This window comes from Salmo salar, chromosome 04 (genome assembly GCF_965601325.2).
Source record: "Salmo salar chromosome 04, fSalSal1, whole genome shotgun sequence".
NCBI lineage: Eukaryota > Metazoa > Chordata > Actinopteri > Salmoniformes > Salmonidae > Salmo > Salmo salar.
Window position 1 is genome coordinate 69557562 of NC_138294.1, and position 6469 is coordinate 69564030.

The 6469-nt window shown below is 42.3% G+C and overlaps 1 non-coding gene and 1 pseudogene across 1 annotated transcript; both read right to left on the reverse strand.

The window, feature by feature from the left end:
- Positions 1 to 246: 246 nt before the first annotated feature.
- On the reverse strand, positions 247 to 5494 carry LOC106603646 (lathosterol oxidase-like; annotated as a pseudogene).
- LOC123742648 (small nucleolar RNA SNORA57) lies at positions 848 to 982 on the reverse strand. The gene has a single exon (XR_006769798.1). It is a non-coding gene; the product is annotated as a small nucleolar RNA SNORA57 (small nucleolar RNA).
- Positions 5495 to 6469: the final 975 nt, after the last annotated feature.

Below are 6469 nucleotides of genomic sequence, written 5' to 3' on the forward strand. Positions count from 1 at the left end.
TCTATTGTGTTATTGACTGTACGTTTGTTTATCCCATGTGTAACTGTGTTGTTTGTGTCACACTGCTTTGTTCTATCTTGGCCAGGTTGCAGTTGTAAATGAGAACTTGTTCTCAACTGGCCTACCTGGTTAAATAAAAGGTTAAATAAAAAAATAAAAAACGTAAGCTATTCCTTATCAATGACAACTAGCTTAGCGTTACCAGCTAAGCACTCATTCATCATGACACTAGACCACATGTACAAACTACTCCTCCTTGCTCTTCGTACTGTTTCCGTTAGCATGCCCATTTGTGTGCACATTGGCGTTAGCATTAGCCCTATTAGTGCTCATCTTCCCCTCAGCCGTCAGTCTGCGAATGCAGTCGAGGGGGCCCTTCCCTTCAAGTACCGAGGGGTTGCGGTAAGACCCACCAATGCGGTCCCACAGGGTGAAGTACTGGCCGTAGTTGACGTCAAAGAAGAGATGGTGGTGGTCCGTGTGGTGTGCCTCCCCGTTGACCACCTCCTTCAGTGGGCCGGGGTAGTCGCCATCATGGACGGACACGGTCTAAATGTTGACGAAGATGTAGAGGGCCAGGTAGAGCACCTTGTGCAGGGGGAAGAGAAAGGGGTAGACGTGGTAAGGCAGGCCATGCAGGAAGCCATCAAGTGGGTGGAAGGCGTGGCTGGCAAACAGTGTGGAGGATCTTCCACACGTGGTGCGGCTTGTGGAAGTGCTGAGGGGAGGGAACACATCACAGAGTGTTAATTTAAGTGAGCAGGATTCCAAAAGGAATTGTATTTAAAAACATATTTGCTGAGGAATAAATGGCATACAAAACATAGGACCCCGTTTGATCACTTTCAAGTGTGCCAGCAATTGAGGCTAGGACCAGCAGACAATACACATGGGTATCAAAGAAATAGCATTGCTTTTGTTCTACCACTGTACATTACATACACAAGTATTTAGCAACAATATATAGGCCAAGAAATGGAGGGGCAAACGTGCACATTTGTTAACTTCTTAAGGCAAGGGGGCAGTATTTTGACGTCCAGATGAAAAGCATGCCCAAAGTAAACTGCCTGTTACTCAGGCCCAGAAGCTACGATATGAATATTTGGATAGAAAACACTCTAAAGTTTCTAAAACTGTTAAAATAATGTCTGAGTATAACAGAACTGATTTGGCAGGCGAAACCCCGAGGACAAACCATCCAGGGGAAAAAATTGAGGTCATAGGATTTTCCAATACTTTTCTATGGGAAGCCCTATTTATCAGGAACTGGTTGCAATTCCTATGGCTTCCACTAGATGTCAACAGTCTTTAGAAATTGGTCGATGTTTTTCTTTTGAGAAATGAAGAAGTAGTACTGTTCTTTGTACGTGTCATTCTGAAGGTCCCTAGTCTTTTGTTGCATGTAAACAGGAGCGCGCTCCGTGTTATTTTTCTTCGGTATTGGAAACAGATTATCCTGTCTTAAATTTGATAGATTATTTACATTTTAGGATACCTGAGGTTGGATTAGGAATGTTGTTTGAAATGTTTGGACCAAGTTCACAGGTAACTTATTAGATACTTTGTAGTCATGTTGGGTGAGTTGGAACCGGTGTATTTCTGAATCAAATAAATTGACATTTTGGGGATATAGGAATTTATCGAACAAAACGACCATTCATTGTGTCACTGAGACATTTGGGATTGCAAAAAGAAGATCTTCAAAGGTAAGGCATATATTATATCGTTATTTCTGACTTTTGTGTCGCACCTGCCTGGTTGAAAAATTATTTTCATGTGTTTGTATGCGGGGCGCTGTCCTCAGATAATCACATGGTTTGCTTTCGTCATAAAGGCTTTTTGAAATCTGATATATCGGCAGGATTAACAAGAAGTTAAGCTTTATTTTGATGTATTACACTAATATTTTCGTGAATGTTGAATATTGTTATTTCTGAAGTTTGAATTTGGTGCTCTGCAATTTCACCGGATGTTGTCAAATCTATCCCGTTAACGGGATTGCCGTGTTAAGGGATCACTATTAATCAACTTTAAGGCAATGTTAACTCCATAAGAGAATGAGCAAAATGATATGACTTATTAAAGCTGCAATATGTGTAACTTCTTGGGTGACCTGACCAAATTCACATAGAAATGTGAATTTTAGATCGGTCTCTCATTGAAAGAAAGTCTAAGATGTGGTAGCATCTTCTATGCTTCCCATACCTTTTTGTTTTAGCATCTTCTACTTTCGGATTTGTACACCAGCGTCAAATAGCTGAAAATACAATATTTTGGGTTATTGAAAATATATTTCACAGCGGTTTAGATGGTACAATGATTCTCTACACTACAGTTGCTTGTTTTGTCAGGAAGTGGCAGAGCGATTTCAGCATAGTGCATTTTTAATATACAGTGTTTGTCGATTATTGTATACTGATTTGTAATACTGCACCTCCAACATCACTTATACAGCAACAATCCACTTTCAATGGCGAAGGTGCATTAATATGGAGGAATTCAGATATGACATTGTTTGAGCACTATTCAGAGTTTTTAAACGGCGACATGGTTCAATGCGCTGTCATGACGTTGGCCTGTGGGTAAGGTTTATGACCCCCCCCCATAAATACCTTTCCCCCTTCCCCTCTCTTACTGACCCTACTGAAGGACTGCTGTCCTGTTAAATATAGAGAGTCTGGGAACATCAAACAAATGGAGAAAGGTACCACATTTTGTTAATAAAACCAGTTGGAAATATGCTTGGGAACGTAATGAGTATGTATGTCAGTTCGGTTGTCATCTGAGACATTATGACTGATGACAGGACGACATAAACTGTATCTGAGAAAGTATACACCCTCTAGTTATCAGAGTCACATGGAATTGTTATGCAATTGAAATGTTTGATATTGAAAATGTTTGTTAGGAGATGAAATGTAATTTTAGCTTCCGAATGAGAGATTTGGGTTTTCATAAGGAAAGTGCCCTGCTCGATCAGTAACCCAACCCTGTGAAGAGACAGGGGTTATAAACGATGAAACACCTCCCTCCCCCTCCCCACTATATAATCCTTTGACGAAAAGATAACCACGTAGTTCCAGTACTGGAGGTCTGCAGCCTCTACGTTAGAAGGACACACATGTCAAGTCAACTAAGCCAACCTTGGCGTGAGCTATGGTATGAACTGGTATGAACTTTGAGCTTATTCACTACAGAAGTGCTACTTCCTAGCCGTTGAGTTAGCAGCGGCCGCTGTAACGTGGGCTAGGAAAGGACGGACGAATCCAGTCTAACATCCAGACGAAGATACCACCACGTATCCAATCGACCACCATTGACATTCTTCATAAAACAGGGAGATCTGTTGGCCAACCCGGCCAGCATCTACGACCAATCTACCGAAGCGCAGCTCAGAGTAAATATTTATTGCATTTTCCTTTTCCAAATGGGCGGTAATTTAGAATGCATAAGATAATGTATTTACGATAGCATAGCTGCTGTTTCTCTGTTCCTAAATCTTCCCGCTCTTTCATGCAAGCCCAACCCCCTTTCCTTTGTGTAACCAGCCGTCATATCTGTTCCGTCTACCGGGACGTTTTCTGTATGACATCATTTGTATTCTGTGTATTTGTAATTCTGTGTGATTAGTTAGGTATTTAGTAAATAAATGATTAAACCCAATTTTGTATTGCTGATTCAACTTGTTAGCCAGGGTTCGTGAAGATAGCCAAGAACTTACAACTTTCATTATGAGACTGAAAATAAATCAAGGGTTAATATTGACTGCTATCGATGTAAAATATTACAAAGTATTTTAAGAGTTTATTCGGAAGATAACAGCTCTATAAACGTTCTTCCGTGGTGCCCCGACTTTCTAGTTAATTACATTTAAATGATTAGCTTAATCAGGTAATATTAATTACAGAGAAATCATTTTACAAGTTAGCATGTCATATCACTTAATCCGGCATAGCCAAAGACACGACAGCGCCAATAAATCATCCTAATCTACTTTAGTTTTTTTCAAGTTCCACCTGTCTTGGAGCTAGAATTTGGATCAAGTATACTGTATAAATGTTGATACAAAAAAATAGTAACCGTACACTGTACAATACGGCGAACGTGGCAAATGAGGAGTTTGTGGTAGTACATGCACTTTCGCCATTGTCTGTGAAGGGACCTACAGGTAACTGCAAAAATAAAGGAAACAAAGTATAATGAAAGCAGGTGTTTGCACACAGATGTGGTTCCTGAGTTAATTAAGCAAATAACATCCCATGATGCTTAGGGTCATTTATAAAAATGGTGGGCAGGCCATTCTTTTTTTTTAAAATTTTATGGCTATGCCCGTATAGGATGGCAATGCCCCCATCCACAGGGCACAAGTGGTCACTAAATGTTTTGATGAGCTTGAAAATGATGTAAACCATATGCCATGGCCGTGTCAGTCACCAGATCAACCTAATTGAACACTTATGGGAGATTCTGGAGCGGCGCCTGCGATAGCATTTTTCACCACCATCAAGAAAAACAACAAATTATGGAATTTCTCTCTGAGGAATGTGTCGTACCACTCCAATAGAGTTCCAGAATCTATGCCGAGGTGCATTGAAGCCATTCTGGCTCGTGGTGTCCCAACTCCCTATTAAGACACTATGTTTGGGTTTCCTTTATTTTGGCAATTATCTGTACCCAGTACTACACTTCCATAGTTAACAAGACTTTATAATCCTCACCTTGTAAATACGCTTGTGGTGAAGAAACCGATGAATCCAATAGATGCACCCGTCTGTGAATAACAGGAAGGGAATCATGCTGAGAAGCACAAAGGGTCAACCTGAAAAAAACTAACCACCATTAGTATCATAACAACTATGAATAGTTTAAACATTACAGTCTGAGCGTCGGTGAACGCAGCGTTGTCTTACCCATGGGAGATTCTTCAACGTTGTCAGAGCTTGCCTCAAGGAAAAATGCCACAGTGGGTATACTGACTATAGGTAGCGAGGTCATGGCGTATTTGATCTCCCGGAGCACCTGGTTCTGAGGTCCAACAATGATCTGAGATCAGTACATTTGAGAAAATACTTGGGAAGAATAGTAACCAAGAAGCAAAATGCCAACTCCGGTAGTAACCTTAAAAGTATGACAATAAACCTTCCTGGGTGCTCTTCATAAACTGTTTGTTGTAGTTCAATTGCATAAAACTAGATTTTATCCTGGTCCCAGATCTGTTCATGCTCTTGAAGTCCTACAGGTGTGACGTCTAACAAGCTCTGGGACCAGGCTACAAGTATAATAAAGAAGGAAATACCTTTAGAAACTGTGGATGTTTCCTGAGGTTGCGGTCAAAGATGAAGTGGTGGTAGCTTAGCCACCCCAGGCCCAGGTAGAGGACCACGGCCCCCAGGTTTGTGACTAACAATAGGCTGATGATCTTTCCTCGGGCCATGGTGACGGGTACACGTAGGGGGTGAAGACAGCGGTCAGCGACATTCAGCACGAGATCCATGTTTGAATCTGCCAGGTTGATAAGAAATAGCTTTGAGCAGAGCCTTCTAGAAGACTCCTCTCAAGAAGCCCATCCTACCAACAAATCATAAGTGACAAACAAACATCTGCAAATTTTTATAATTCTCAAAGCCAGAGAGAAGGCTCAGCCAGTCGTTCTGCCCCTGAACAAGGCATTTAACCCATTGTTCCTAGGCCGTCATTGAAAATAAGAATTTGTTCTTAACTGACTTGCCTAGTTAAATAAAAGGTAAAATAAAAAATAAAAGGATGTTTTCCCTGTAATGCACAGCGTTGAGATAGCTTGTTGTCATTGCAGGCACAGTTCGATGATTCTGTGACACACCGCCCCAGACCATGACGGACCCTCAACCTCCAAATCGATCCCGCTCCAAAGTACAGGCCGCGGTGTAACGCTCATTCCTGCGACGATAAACACGAATCCGACCATCACCCCTGGTGAGACAAAACCGCGACTCGTCAGTAAAAACACTTTTTGCCAGTCCTGTCTGGTCCAGTGACAGTGGGTTTGTGCCCATAGGCGACATTGTTGCCGGTGATGTCTGGTGAGGACCTGCCTTACAACAGGCCTACAAGCCCTCAGTCCAGCCTCTCTCAGCCAATTGCGGTCAGTCTGAGCACTGATGAAATGATTGTGCGTTCCTGGTGTAACTCGGGCAGTTGTTGGCATCCTGTACCTGTCCTGCAGGTGTGATGTTCGGCTGTACCGATCCTGTGCAGGCATTGTTACACGTGGTCTGCCACTGCAAGGACGATCAGCTGTCCGTCCTGTCTCCCTGTAGCGCTGTCTTAGGCATCTCACAGTACAGACATTGCAATTTATTGCCCTGACCACATGTGCAGTCCTCATGCCTCCTTGCAGCATGCCTAAGGCTCGTTCACGCAGATGAGCAGGGACCCTGGGCATCTTTCTTTTGGTGTTTTTCAGAGTCAGTGGAAAGGCCTCTTTAGTGTC